The 15377-nt window shown below is 45.0% G+C and overlaps 1 protein-coding gene across 1 annotated transcript in view; it reads right to left on the reverse strand.

Moving 5' to 3' along the window:
* The window catches only part of KIAA0895 (KIAA0895 ortholog), a 155479-nt gene that overhangs the window by 83702 nt on the left and 56400 nt on the right, over positions 1 to 15377 (reverse strand). The gene's annotated exons all lie outside the window — the stretch shown is intronic.

Raw genomic sequence — 15377 nt, forward strand, 5'->3', positions numbered from 1 at the left:
GTGCGTTCAGTGAAAAATAACTTTCTCCGATTAAGTGCCCCCTGGTTCTTCTATTATCTGAAAGAGTAAATAACCGATTCACATTTACTCATTCTAGACCTCTATCACATCCCCCTCAGCCGTCTCTTCTCCAAGCTGAACAGTCCTAACCTCTTTAGTCTTTCCTCATAGGGAAGCTGTTCCATCCCCTTTATCATTTTGGTCGCCCTTCTCTGTATCTTCTCCATTGCAACTATATCTTTTTTGAGATGCGGCGACCAGAATTGTACACAGTATTCAAGGTGTGGTTTGACATGGAGCGATACAGAGGCATTATGACATTTTCCGTTTTATTCATCATTCCCTTTCTAATAAATCCCAACATTCTGTTTGCTTTTTTGACTACTGCAGCACACTGAACCCACTGATTTCAATATATTATCCACTATGATGCCTAGATCTCTTTTCCGGTTGGTAGCTCCTAATATGCAACCTAACATTGTGCAACTATAGCATGGATTATTTTTCCCTATATGCATCACCTTGAACTTATCTACATTAAATTTCATCTGCCATTTGAATGCCCAAGTTTCAAGTCTCACAAGGTCTTCCTGCAATCACAATCCACTTATGATTTAACTACTCTGAATCATTTTGTATCATCTGCAAATTTGATTACCTCACTCATCGTATTCCTTTCCAGATCATTTATAAATATATTGAAAAGCACAGGTCCCAGCACAGATCCCTGAGTCACTCCACTGCCCACTCCCCTCCACTGAGAAAATTGTCCATTTAATCCTACTCTCTGTTTCCTGTCTTTTAACCAGTTTGTAATCCATGAAAGAAAACAGGAAATTTGGTTCTTACCTGCTAATTTTCGTTCCTGTAGTACCACGGATCAGTCCAGACAGTGGGTTGAGCCTCCTGTCCAGCAGATGGAGACAGAGAAAAACTTAAAGTGGATCCTGTATCAGGACAGTACTCACCCTGTGTCCCTTCAGTATAAACGTTATCAAAGCAGGCAATGTAAAGTTAATCAGAGGAAGATCAAGCAAGCATAAACATGTAACATCTAAACTGCAATTTGAAATGCAAAGGCTATCGGCACCATTTTGAATACTGGCAGCCGACGGCCCAAGTGCAGGAGATCACTCCCTGGACCCCCGCTGGACCACCAGGGACTTTTGGCAAGTCTTCGGGGGGTCAGGAGGGTAGGGGGTTGTAGTTAGTTAGTTTGTTTTTTTTTTTTATATTCGCTCCATAAGAATCACAGACATTTTCCCCCCACTTTGAGGGGAAAAAAAAGTGCATCTTATGGAGCAAAAAATACGGTATATCTATCCAGTAGATACTTCCGGTGCCTTATAGTTCTGATATGAAGTAGATATTTTCAAAACCTGTGAGTGAAAAAACTTCGAGTGGACGTGTCAAAAGTAGAATGCAGCCAGGGTGGGTGTCTGGACTGATCCGTGGTTCTACTGGAACGAAAATTAGCAGGTAAGAACCAATTTTCCTTTCCCTATACATACCCGGATCAGTCCAGACAGTGGGATGTTACAAAGCTTCCCTAAGTAGGGTGGGACCGAGATAGTCCCGCTCGAAGCACCTGTCTGCCGAAGGAACCAAAAACTGGCGCCTGTACATCGAGGCGATAATGACGAGCAAAGGTATGCAGAGATTTCCAAGTAGCTGCTCTGCATATCTCTTGCGGAAAGATCAACTGACTCTCTGCCCAAGAGGTAACCTGTGAACTCAAAGAATGGGCCTTTAAGCCTTTCGGAAATGTCCGGTCCCTACAAATATACGCCGACGCAATCGCCTCTTTTAGCCATCGATTGATGGTAGCTTTAGAAGCCTTGTTTCCCCTATTTGGGCCACTCCATAAGACAAGGAGATGATCAGAGACTCGAAACTCATTTGTAACCTGTTAGTATTGCAGTAGTACTCTTTTTACATCAAGATGCCGCAGGTCACCGCCAGGCTTGCTTGCAATGTCTTCTGGAGAAAAAGCAGGAAGCTCCACTGACTGATTTACGTGAAAAGAGGACACAACCTTTGGTAAAAAGGATGGTATTGTTTTAAGGGAAACACCTGAATCAGAAAAGCAAAAAAAAGGCTCCCTACAAGACAAATCTTGGAGCTCGGACACTATCCTGGCTGAGCAAATAGAGACTAGAAATACTGTCTTAAGATCAAGTCCTTAAGCGTGGCCTGCTGGAGGGGTTCGAAGGGCGCCTCACAAAGAACTCGAAGTACTAAATTAAGGCTCCACGACGGGACAAGTAGCCTGGACAGGCGGGTTCAACTGCTTGGCCCCTTTGAGGAATTGAACGACAGACGGATGGGCCGCCACCGCGTAACCATCGACCCGCCCTAAGAGGAAACCGAGAGCCGAAACCTGTACCCGCAAGGAATTGAAAGACAAATCTTTGGAGAGGCTATTCTGTAGGAAGGAGAGGACCTGGGACACCGGGACCTTGCGTGCCTGTACTCCGGAATCGGCACACATATTCTCAAACCCTCTCCATACACGAATGTAAGCGAGAGAGGTAGAAGTCTTACGTGCACACAACAGAGTGGATATAACTTTCTCTTTATAATCCTTCTTCCTCAGCAGCCGCCGCTCAAAAACCAGGCCGCTGGACCTTGCCGCGGTAGGTTTGGGAAGTGACCGAGGCGAAGAGGACCGTCTGTCGTGAGGTTCAACAGATCCGCAAACCATGGTCTCCCAGGCCATTCTGGTGCCACGAGAATGACCTGCCCCATGTGACGTTCTATCCTTCTGAGTACCTTTCCCACCAGAGGCCAGAGTGGGAACACATAGAGGACATTGCGAGGCCAGGGTAGGACTAGGGCATCCATGCCTTCTGAACAGTGCTCCCTTCTGCAACTGAAGAATCTGGGAGCCTTCACATTCCTCAGGGTGGCCATCAGGTCTAAGTGGGGAGCTCCCTACTTGTGCACGACAAGATCCATCGCCTCTTTGGACACCTCCCACTCTCCGGGGTCTAAATGTTGACGACTGAGGAAGTCGGCTTGAATATTCTCCTTCTTCGCAATGTGGGAGGCTGCCAGTCGATCCAGATGGCGCTCCACCCAGGAGAGAAGCTTGCTGGCTTCCAGGGCCACCAGATGACTCCTGGTGCCCCCCTGCGATTGATGTAAGCTACTGTGGTGGTACTGTCGGAGAGGACTCTCACAGTTTTGCGATGGATCAAGGGTAGGAAAGACTTGAGTGCCAGATGGACCACTCGGGCCTCCAGACGATTGATGTGCCACTGGGATTGGACTGGGAACCATTGTCCCTGGGTAGACTGATTCTGACATACCACTCTCCAGCCGGAAAGGCTGGCATCTGTCATAACAATAATCCACTGGGGTGTCTTCAGGAGCATCCCATTCAACAGGTGAGCGAGTGAGAGCCACTACTGCATGCTGGCGATGGTAGAGTCGGAGAGCGGGAGAGGTGTTTGAAATGCCTCCGAGACCGGCTTCCAGCAGGACAGCAAAGCTTTCTGTAAAGGACGCATATGCACAAAAGCCTAAAGGAACCAAATCTATAGTTGAAGCCATAGAGCCCAGGACCTGGAGATAGTCCCAGGCCGTGAGCACCGAGAGAGATAATAGACGTTGTACTTGATCCATGAGCTTGAGCGCCCAGGCCTCGGGCAGCAAACCTTTGCCCACATGGGTGTCGAAGCACGATCCTAGGAATTCCAGGGCTTGAGGTTGCTCTTGGAAAAACTGACTATCCACCCGAGGGAGGTGAGGACAGACAAGACCCAATTGACTGCTATCGCACAGAGCTTCTCCGATTTTGCCCGAATGACCCAGTCGTCCAGGTAAGGATGGACTAGGAATCCCTCCTGGTGGAGGAAGGCTGCCACAACCACCATGACTTTGGTGAATGTGCGAAGAACAGTGGCGAGACTGAACGGGAGTGCTCAAAACAGGTAGTGCCGCCCCAGGATGTTGAAACGAAGATACTTCTGGTGTTCCTGGCAGATCAGGATGTGAAGGTAGGTCTCAGACAAGTCGAGAGAGGCAAGAAATTCACCTGAGCGAGCCGCCACTATGACCGCCCTTAGGGTCTCCATCCGAAAATGGGAAACCTTGAGCGCCTTGACGACTCTCTTGAGGTCTAGGATTGGTCAAAAGGAGCCGTCCTTTTTGGGGACAACGAAGTAGATGGAATACTGGCCAGACCCCTGTTCCTCCAGGGGGACCAGGACTATGGCACCAAGCTCTTGAAGCCTGTCTAGAGTCTGGCACACCGCTGGACGCTTCCGACTCCCGCAGGGAGAGATTAAGTAGCGGTCTGGGAGATCCCGAGAAAATTCTAAAGCGTAGCCTCTTTCGATTACTTCAAGGACCCTCTGCTCCGAAGTAATTTTGACCCATTCCTCGTGAAATAGGGACAGACGTCCACCTAAGTTGGGAACGGAGGAATGGGCCGGCTGCATCTCACTGGGAGGACTTCGTGGCTGATCCTTGAGGGTGACCATCCCAGAATGGACGTCGTCCAAGAAAGGAATGAGACCATGATTGAGATCTAGTGGAGGTATTTCTTTGGGATGCCCCCCGCGGCTTGTTGTACCTGCGCTGCCCCCCTGAAATGAACGTGCAAAGGAAAAAAAGGATTTGGACTGTTTAGGGCGGTCCTCAGGCAGCTTATGAATCTTGTTGTCGTCCAAAGTTTTAATAAGCTGTTCCAGGTCCTCAACAAAAAGCAATTTACCCTTGAAGGGGAGAGTGCCCAACTGCAATTTAGAAGAGAAGTCTGCTGCCCAATTTCACAGCCAGAGGAGTCGTCTGGCCGACACCGCTGAAATCATGACTCCGGCCTGCACTCTGAGAAGATCATAGAGGGCATCAACTCCATATGCAACCGCGGCTTCCAGCTGCTCCGCCTGTTCCGCCTCTGCAGCCGGGAGGTCCTGGGTGCTGAGTAGTTGTTGAACCCACCTGCGGCTTGCCCGCTGCATGAGACTGCTATGCTGTCGCCCACACACAGAGTGCTAGGACTCCAAAAATCCTCTTGAAATGTACCTCCAACTTCCAATCCTGAAGGTCCTTCAAAGCCATTGCTCACACCACCGGGATGGTGGTTCTCTTTGTTACAGCGGACACTGAAGCATCCACCTTAGGGACCTTGAGTATCTCTAGGCATTGGTCCAGGAGGGGGTAGAGACTGTCCATTGCCCTGCTGCCCACCCGTAAACCAGATTCCGGAGCTTCCCATTCCCGGAGCAGTAACTGCATTAGCATAGGATGAAAAGGGAAGGTGCATGGAGGGGCTCTCAGTCCTGCCAGGACAGGGTCCACGTTACTGGAAACCGGGGTACTCGCGGCATTCTACGGATGGGTTTCGATGCCCAATACAGCTAGAACAAAGGGTATGAGCGGGTCCAGCTCCTCCCGCTGGAATAAGCAAAGGTCATGCGGGTCGTCACCTTCGACCGGGGGGATTCAGAGTTATAGAATCTGTATCCAGATCAGGGTCTGGAAGTTGAGGAGGGGTAGGGGGATCTGGCGGATTTTGCAACCCTGGGATAGTCCGAACCCGATTAGTTCCCTGGGAATCTGGAAGCTTAGGTGCCTGGTCAGTAGACACCCTAGGCACCTTTGCAGGGGTAGGGCCTATAGGAGCCTGCAGGGGAGGGGGGGGGTCTTTGGGGGGGGATCATCCTGCTGCAGCAAGCTAGCGACATAAGCTTTATGCAATAAAAGTACAAAATCCATTGTGAAATGAGAGGGGGCTTTCCCAAGCATTGGAGGAGGGGGAATATCATCCTGAGGGTCCGGGATCAAATCTGGAGAGTCCACGGGGCTTAAATCAGGTGGGGATTGATGATTTATAGAATCCCTTCCCCCATCAGGTAAATAAATAGGTTGCATGTCTGCAGCCAAGATGGCCGCCATTCCCGCAGTTTTCAGGGACGGGACCTGCCTAGCAGCGCGCTTGCCGTCTTGAGCAGGGACAGCTGATTTCCTAGACACAGCTGATTTCGCCGGCACCGAGGAAGGCCCCTCCCTGCCAATTAAACAATTTGAGCAAACCCCCTTGCGGGAGAGCCGCGATGCCGTGGGAGAGTCGCGATGCCACATGAGGTCCGCCAACTTTGCACCAGGTACGCATGTTACCAGGCGATCTGCACGCCCAGAAGCCACCCGGCTGTCTACATTCCTAATAATCGAATCACCAACTATGATGGCCGACCTAACCCTTCCCTCCTGGGCAGACACATCCTCGGTGCAAAAGGACAATGCACCACTTGGAAAGCAGGCCCTTGTTACACACTAACTTATGTTTATTAGCTGCCTTACTATTAAAAGCACAAACACAAATACACTAAATAATATACCCCAATAGTTTACTTCTCCCCAATACTTAAAAAAAAATTTCCCAAGCAAAACTTATTGATTCCTTTCAGCCACCAGCAAGGTGATCCTTTCCTCTCACTGCTCCATTCCCTTTATCATTTTGGTCACCCTTCTCTGTACTTTCTCAGTGCAACTAAATCTTTTTTGAGATGCGGTGACCAGAATTGCACTCAGTATTCAAGATGCGGTCTCACCACGGAATGATACAGAGGCATTATGACATCCTCTGTTTTATTTGCCATTCCCTTGCTAATAATTCCTAACATTGTTTGATTTTTTGAATGCCACAGCACACTGAGCCAATGATTTCAATGTAATATCACCTACGATGCCCATAACTTTTTCCTGGGTGGCAGCTCCTAATATGGAACTTAACATCATGTAACTACAACATGGGCTATTTTTCCCTATATGCATCACCTTGCACTTGTTCACATTATATTTCATCTGTTATATGGACACCCAATCTTCCTGTCTCACAAGGACCTCCTGAATTTTATCACAATCCGTTTGTGATTTAACTACTCTTAATAATTTTGTCATGTGCAAATTTGATCACCTCACTTGCCATACTCCTATCCAGATCCCGGAGACTTTAGTAATTTTCATGATTCCAAAGAAGGTAACTTCGTAGTAGCTGGGCAAGAACCAAACATCCCCGTCAACTAATCTGTCATTTCTGGAATCTGGCTAATGTGAAAATATGGCCAAGGGCCCGATTTATGAAGGGGTTTTCTTACATTTTGTGCCTATATGAAGGAAAATCTTTTTTCTAAATCACTTTCAATCTTATTTTAGGTCATAGAACCTCAGAATTTTAGGATCTTATATTTGAGCATAGCTTAATCAGTACAAACAAGAAAAGGTACAGTCCCAGTACATTTACTGGCTTGGGTATAATCTATAGAAATAAACACACTTAGCATCATAAGTGATCCTTAGGGAACTTCATTTTATTTTTTGGGGGGAATGTTAATGTTATAAATCAATGGAAAAATGATTTTTTCACAGATTTTTTTTTTTTTTTTTGCTAGAGTATTGGAATTCTCAGGAAAAATAAAATAAAAACTAAAAACTAATTCCTAGTGACCTACATAGGTTCTACTGATGTGGGATCTTTAACAACCAACCTAGTTATTATATCAGTTGCAATGTAAAGCCCAGTTGGCTGAATTTTCTGTTGTCTGGAAACCGATGTGATGTCTCGTGCGAATGTCGGTATAGAAAAACGTTAAATAAATAAATAAATAAATAACGGTTGTAAGCATTACAGATAGCAAAGCCTGATGAAACTTCAGGAGAATTTGCCATTTTTAAGTCCATACTGTTACATCAAAGACTTGCACATGAAGCCCTCAAAAGAGTAAGACATGCATACTGATTAAGCTGGGGAAAAGGAAAGTTATCCAGATAAAGTTCCCAGGCAGATTTATTCAGCAGAACATAACTAAATAGGTGGTCCGGGGGCGTGGCCGAGTGCCCCGACACAGAGGCCTGTGTCAGGGCCTGCCACGCTGGCGCGAGTAAGTTACTACTGCCCGGAGGCAGTAGTAACCTTTCTGATAAAGGTAGGGGGAAGGGTTAGATAGGGCCGGGAGGGTGGGTTAAGTAGGGGAAGGGAGGGGAAGGTGCGGAGGGGTGGAAGGAAAGTTCCCTTCAAGGAACTTCCTCGGAGGGAACGGAGGCAGGCTGCGCGGCTCGGCGCACGCAGGCTGCCGACTTTGCGTAGCCTTGCGCACGCCGACCCCGGATTTTATAAGATACGCGGGGCTACGCGCGTATATTATAAAATCCGGTGTACTATTGTTCATGCGCGCGTATGTTTTTAATATCTACCTCAGAGTGTGGCTAACTGAAACATAGGGAGAGGGAAGGCCGCAGTCGGTTGGCAGGCCAGGGAGGTGACAGGAACCGACCAAAAAAACAGGGCATAGTACTCACCGAGTGTCGAATAAATGTACGCGAAGGGAGACCCGTGCAGGGAAAAGTGTTTGTGAAGTAAAACTTTAAGTGTTTCCGTAAGGAAAAAGTATTAGAATTTCTCACAGAGCTCCTAACCGCTATGTTTACAGCAGAGCGGAAAAAAGAAGACTGAGGGAGACACCTGTGGCTCACAGGGATAATTGCAGGCTGAGCATGCTCAGTGCACTCAGTGTGCCAGTGTCAGTCAAAGCTTTGTAGAAACTTTGACAGAAAAGTTTTCCGTACAGGGCTCCATCCTGTGATGTCACCCATATGTGAGGACTACCATCCTGCTTGTCCTGTGAGAACCTACACGCCTAATGGGTGCGCCCCTTGGGAGAATTTGCTTGAAAGATCTTTGCTTGCCACTCATGGGAATGAAACAGAAGCTTTCTCTGTTTCAACGGGAGGTCCTATGGATTGACATGTAACCTGGCCATCGTTATCTGTCACTAAGGGTGTAAGGAGAGTGATCCATTTCATCAGGAGCCTCCCTTAAGCCTGGCTCAAATCTACCCCCATACAGTCTTTAATTTCTATGAGGACTTGATGCCTTCTGGCGTGGATGTAGAGGCAAATTTTGAGGGGAATTGTTTTAAGGACAGAAGGCTTGGCTATAAGAGCTTTGGGAGATGGTTTAACATCTAAAGATACAACAAAGGAAGGTTCAATCGTTGGACCAGCTTCTGGAGATGACCCTTTGATATCTCCTATTCCACATATATCTGTAGAAAGAGCAGAGATATTAGAACCTAATAATATATCTTTGTTAGATGTCTGGAAGATAGTATTGAGGATGGAAAAAATGCTATCACAATCATAGCTAAAGCTGAATAAACTGTCCGAAGATACTAAGCAGAAGTTGTTTTTTTTTTTTTTTTTTTTAAGTACGATTCTTGTTATGGGATCGATGGAAAAAGATTTAAAAGAGTGCAGACTCATATCTGCTATACAAGCTTCAAGTTCTGCATATATTAGTGAAAGTTTGGCTATTTACAATCGTTAGAGAATACTGACAACTTTCAGAAGAAAAAATATTGCATTTTATTAATTTTCCCATGATTGATTTATTGTCATCTTATGAAGGGGCCGATGCAATAAAGTGTGCTCAGCCTAGCACACTGGTTCAAGAGCGGTTGGATGTGCATTTTGGACATGCTAGCATAGCACCAGATGCAATAATGGGATTAGCGTGTCCAAACAAACCACATAGCCAATATCACTTATCATATGTAAATTCCACGCAGATGAAGCTATTAGCTATTACCCTCCTGATGCAAAAAATCACTGGTCGCCTAATGCACCCTTTCTAATCTGGCAAATTTAACGCCAGCCCTGGAGCTGGTTTTAAGTCATACCGCGAGTCAAGGGCTTCTGAAAAAAAACAAAAAAATACTGCTTTTGAAACAAAACAGATCCATTCACTGTAATAAAACATTAAAGATTTATCAAAGAAATGGTACTACTAAGCATTCAGGAAGGTCAGAGTGGCCTGTAAAGTCTCTTTGCATTTCAAGACACCAGGAGGAACAATGGAGCTTTAAAGACAGGAAAAGAGCTTATTGCAAACAAGAATAACCTATACAGTCCTTTTTATTTATTTATTTATTTATTTTTTAATTTAAACAATGTTGAACAAAGGGTGAGTCCCTCCAAGAGTCATGCGCACAGCCATGACTCCTAGGCTCCTGATGCTTTTGAGTGCTAGGGATGCACATTTTTTACTTAGTGCGTCCTTTTTATCGCGGCAGCTCATTTAAATATAGCATCGGGCGCCCAGGATAGGTAGATGTGCGCTTTAGGGAAACGAGCGCTCAGTACAAGCATCTGTTTTACTGCACGTCATATTGCATCGTCCTGGAAATGTTTAAAAAATACCTGTGTGACATACTGGGTTTTTCAGATGATAAAATACCTTTAGTTTCTAAAATATATTATCTCCCAAAAAAAATAAGAAAATTGTTAATGTGGACTAATTGATAATTTAGAGTTTTTGATGCTTTGGAGGTGAAGACAGACTGTAAATTAAACAGAATATGTCTCTTCTCTTTTTTTCATATTAATTTTATTGTATTTCCTTCAGAGATACATTCTTTTATGTGGGCTAGTTTATGTAAAAGCAAATTTTATGTGTATTACATTTTCGTGAAGATATCTGCATTTTTCATATTTTTCTTATGTTGGTATAAGGAGAAATTACTACTTATCTGATAATTTCCTTTTCTTTAATGAAGATAGGTTAATGCACACCAGTGAGTTATGCATCTCTAAGCAGATGGAGAAAGAGTAAAGCTGACGTCACAGTATATATACCTCTGCACTGACATCAGCCCGCCAGTATTCTCTGCAAAAGCCAATTGTGGACAACTAAGCATTAGCAATACATGAACATAACTATTAACAGACAACCATTCAAGCACTCTGTTAACAAGAAAACACTGAGCTCAAACAAGGAGTGTAATATCAATAATCTATGGACTGGATCTGACACTTACCAGTAATCCCCGGAAATGCAGCCACACAGGAGGACAATAGCTCCAGAATCCGGCAGACAAGGGCAGGAAGGTGGATTAACCTGTCTTTATTAAAGAAAAGGAAATTATTAGGTAAGTAGTAATTTCTCCTTTCTTAGCATTCAGACAGGTTGATCCACACCAGTGGGATGTACCAAAGTTACTTCCGAACAGGGTGGGAGGCTGCCTGTTTTACAATCAACACTGTACGTGCGAAGGCTGCATCCTCCTGGGCCTGCACATCCAGGCGATAATGTCTGGAAAAGGTGTGTAAGGAGGACCACGTTACAGCTCAGCAAATCGATGGGAAACAACAGTCTAATCTCTGCCCACTGTACTGCCTGAGCCTTAGTGGAATGAACCCTAACATGACTAGGCAACGGCTGCTAGGCATCCACATACGCAGCCATAATAACCTCCTCAATCCAGCGGGCTATTGTAACCTGCGACATCAGGTTACCCTGTTTACTTCCACCAAATAACTCATGATATGCCGCTTAACATCCAAGGTCCATAACAGTCAATATTCATCCACATCTCTCTCTGTCCAGTGCTGGCAGAGAAATTGATTGATTCAAGTGAAAATCTGAAATCACCTTTGGTAAAAAGGACGGAACAGTTTGCAGCTGTACCAACCCCAGAGCAACTTGCAGAAACTGTTCCCAGCAAGACAAGGCCTGCAGTTCGGAAACTCTACAAGCAGAACACGGTCACAAATTACCACAAGAAACACAGAGGAGAAGCTAAGCAGTAGTCAAAAGGAGGGACCTGCCAGAAAATCCAGGATTAGAAGCCGCCACCTGTACCTTCAAGGAATTAAGGGCCAAACCTTTAATCAACCCATCCTGCAAAAAATCCAAAAAGATCAGGATCTTAACCGAATGAGAATGAAGTCCGTGTTCCTCACATCAAGCCTCACTCTCCAACCCGAACATAGGCTAAGGAAGTGGAAAACTTTTGCACTCGAAGCAAGGTGGGATGACAGCAGTGGTGTATCCATGCTTCAGCAATCGGGCCTTCTCAAGGGCCATACCGTAAGACAAAATAGAGTTGGATCTTAATGAAGAATAGGCCCCTGATAAAGCAGATCCTGTGGACTGGTAATTGGAGAGAAGAGTCCACCAGGAGTCTCTGCAGATCTGTATACAATAGCCTCCTGGGCCAAATCTGGTGCCACAACGAGCACCATCCCTGTGTCCCTTTCAATCCTCCGAATCATTCTGCCAAACATGGGTCATGGGGGACAGGCCTATAGAAGCTTGGTAGAAAAAAACTGAAAGGAGCAGCTACAAAAGTAAAAAGTGTCCAAGAGGAGTGATCATTGTTAAAAAATGCCATTCTAGAAGCACAGTCCAGATGTCTTCCACACATTAAGAAAGGTGGAAAGAAGGCAAAACGATTACCAGCATGGCTAAAAGGGAAGGTGAAAGAAGATATTTTAGCCAAAATATCTTCATTCAAAAATTGGAAGAAGGATCCAACAGAAGAAAATAGGATAAAGCATAAATATTGGCAAGTTAAATGTAAGACATTGATAAGACAGGCTAAGAGAGAATTTGAAAAGAAGTTGGTCGTAGAGGCAAAAACTCACAGTAAAAACCTTTTTAAAATATAGCCGAAGCAGAAAGCCTGTGAAGGAGTCAGTTGGACCGTTAGATGATCGAAGGGTTAAAGGGGCACTTAGAGAAGATAAGGCCATTGCGGAAAGATTAAATGATTTCTTTGCTTTGGTGTTTACTGAAGAGGATGTTGGGGAGGTACCCATACTGGAGAAGGTTTTCATGGGTAATGATTCAGATGGACTGAATCAAATCACGGTGAACATAGAAGATGTGGTAGACCTGATTGACAAACTGAAGAGTAGTAAATCACCTGGACCGGATGGGATACACCCCAGAGTTCTGAAGGAACTAAAAAATGAAATTTCAGACCTATTAGTAAAAATTTGTAACCTATCATTAAAATCATCCATTGTACCTGAAGACTGGAGGATAGCTAATGTAACCCCAATATTTAAAAAGGGCTCCAGGGGCGATCCGAGAAACTACAGACCAGTTAGCCTGACTTCAGTGCCAGGAAAAATAGTGGAAAGTGTTCTAAACATCAAAATCACAGAACATATAGAAAGACATGGTTTAATGGAAGAAAGTCAGCATGGCTTTACCCAAGGCAAGTCTTGCCTCACAAATCTGCTTCACTTTTTTTTTGAAGGAGTTAATAAACATGTGGATAAAGGTGAACCGGTAGATGTAGTATACTTGGATTTTCAGAAGGAGTTTGACAAAGTTCCTCATGAGAGGCTTCTAGGAAAATTAAAAAGTCATGGGGTAGGTGGTGATGTCCTTTTGTGGATTGCAAACTGACTAAAAGACAGGAAACAGAGAGTAGGATTAAATGGACAATTTTCTCAGTGGAAGGGAGTGGGCAGTGGAGTGCCTCAGGGATCTGTATTGGGACCCTTACTTTTCAATATATTTATAAATGATCTGGAACGTAATATGATGAGTGAGATAATCAAATTTGCAGATGATACAAAATTTTTCAGAGTAGTTAAATCACAAGCAGATTGTGATAAATGGCAGGAAAACCTTGTGAGACTGGAAAATTGGGCATCAAAATGGCAGATGAAATTTAATGTGGATAACTGCAAGGTGATACATATAGGGAAAAATAACCCATGCTATAGTTACACAATGTTAGGTTCCATATTAAGTGCTACAACCCAAGAAAGAGATCTAGGCTTCATAGTGGATAACATATTGAAATTGTTGGTTCAGTGTGCTACGGCAGTCAAAAAAGCAAACAGAATGTTGGGAATTATTAGAAAAGGAATGGTGAATAAAACAGAAAATATCATAATGCCTCTGTAGCGCTCCATGGTGAGACCGCACCTTGACTACTGTGTACAATTCTGGTCGCCACATCTCAAAAAAGATATAATTGCGATGGTGAAGGTACAGAGAAGGGTTACCAAAATGATAAGGTGAATGGAACAGCTCCCCTATGAGGAAAGACTAAAGAGGATAGGACTTTTCAGCTTGGAGAAGAGACAGCTGAGGGGGGTTATGATAGAGGTGTTTAAAATCATGAGAGGTCTAGAACGGGTAGATGTGAATCGGTTATTTACTCTTTCGGATAATAGAAAGACTAGGGGGCACTCCATGACGTTAGCATGTGGCACATTTAAAACTAATCGGAGAAAGTTCTTTTTTACTCAACGCACATTTAAACTCTAGAATTTGTTGCCAGAGGATGTGGTTAGTGCAGTTAGTATAGCTGTGTTTAAAAAAGGATTGGATAAGTTCTTGGAGGAAAAGTCCATTACCTGCTATTAATTAAGTTGACTTAGAAAATAGCCACTGCTATTACTAGCAACGGTAACATGGAATAGACTTAGTTTTTGGGTACTTGCCAGGTTCTTATGGCCTGGATTGGCCACTGTTGGAAACAGGATGCTGGGCTTGATGGACCCTTGGACTGACCCAGTATGGCATGATGTTATGTTGTCTTCTGGAAAATCCTGCACGAGGGCATCGATGCCCAATACACTTCAGATCTCTCCGGTGACTGAAGAAGTAAGGAACGTTTGCATTGTTTGATGTCGTCAGGAAGTCTAAAAACGGGAAACCCCAGTGGCCCACTATGAGCTGGGATGCTTCATTTGACAATTCCCATTCTACTGGATCCAGACTGTCTGCTGAGAAAGTCGGCTCTTACATTCTTTTCCTGCAATGTGGGAAGCTAAGATCTCCTGAGGATGCACTTCTGTCCATTCCATGAGCTGGGTTATTTCCTGTGACACTTGCTGGTTCTTGGTTCCTCCCTGGCGATTGACGTAAGTCACTTTCGACGCATTGTTTATCATTAGTTGGACCAGTCAGCTGATGAATTGCAAGCATGTCAACCGACCAGCACGGACTTCCAGCTGATTGCTGCTCCAGAGAGAATCTTTTGTACTCCAGTGCCTCTGCACTGCCAACTCCTGACAATGAGCCCCCCAACCGTACAGGCCAGTCCGCTGTTCGTAGGGGAATGCCCTTCCTGAGATGATCTGCTTGCAATCACCACCAGTTGAATGCTGATCTCCACCAGTAAGTGAAGCCGTATTGAGTAGTCCTGACACTGAGGACTCCAATGTGCAAGCAGTGTGAGCTGAAGAGGCCGCTTATGTGCCCTTGCCCACGGAACTCTCTCTAGGGTGTCTGCCATCAATTCGAGTACCTGTAGGTAAGACCATACCAACAGTTGCACCTGCGTCATCAATTTCTGAATGTGGTTCTCTGATAGGAACACCCTGCCTTGCTTCATGTCGAAACGAACACCGAGATACTCCAGTGTCTGTGATGGCAGTAGATTGGGTGGTGAACTTGGCCAAGAGCAATTTAGTTCCTGTAGCCAGGAGATCACCTTGCGCGAGACCTGAAGACTCTTTCATACTCTTGGCCTTAATTATCCAAATCATCTAAGCACATGTGGACCAGAATGCCATCCTCTCTCAACACGGCCGCCACCACCACCACCATGACCTTGGAGAAG

This window comes from Rhinatrema bivittatum, chromosome 2, assembly GCF_901001135.1.
Source record: "Rhinatrema bivittatum chromosome 2, aRhiBiv1.1, whole genome shotgun sequence".
Taxonomy (NCBI): Eukaryota; Metazoa; Chordata; class Amphibia; order Gymnophiona; family Rhinatrematidae; genus Rhinatrema; species Rhinatrema bivittatum.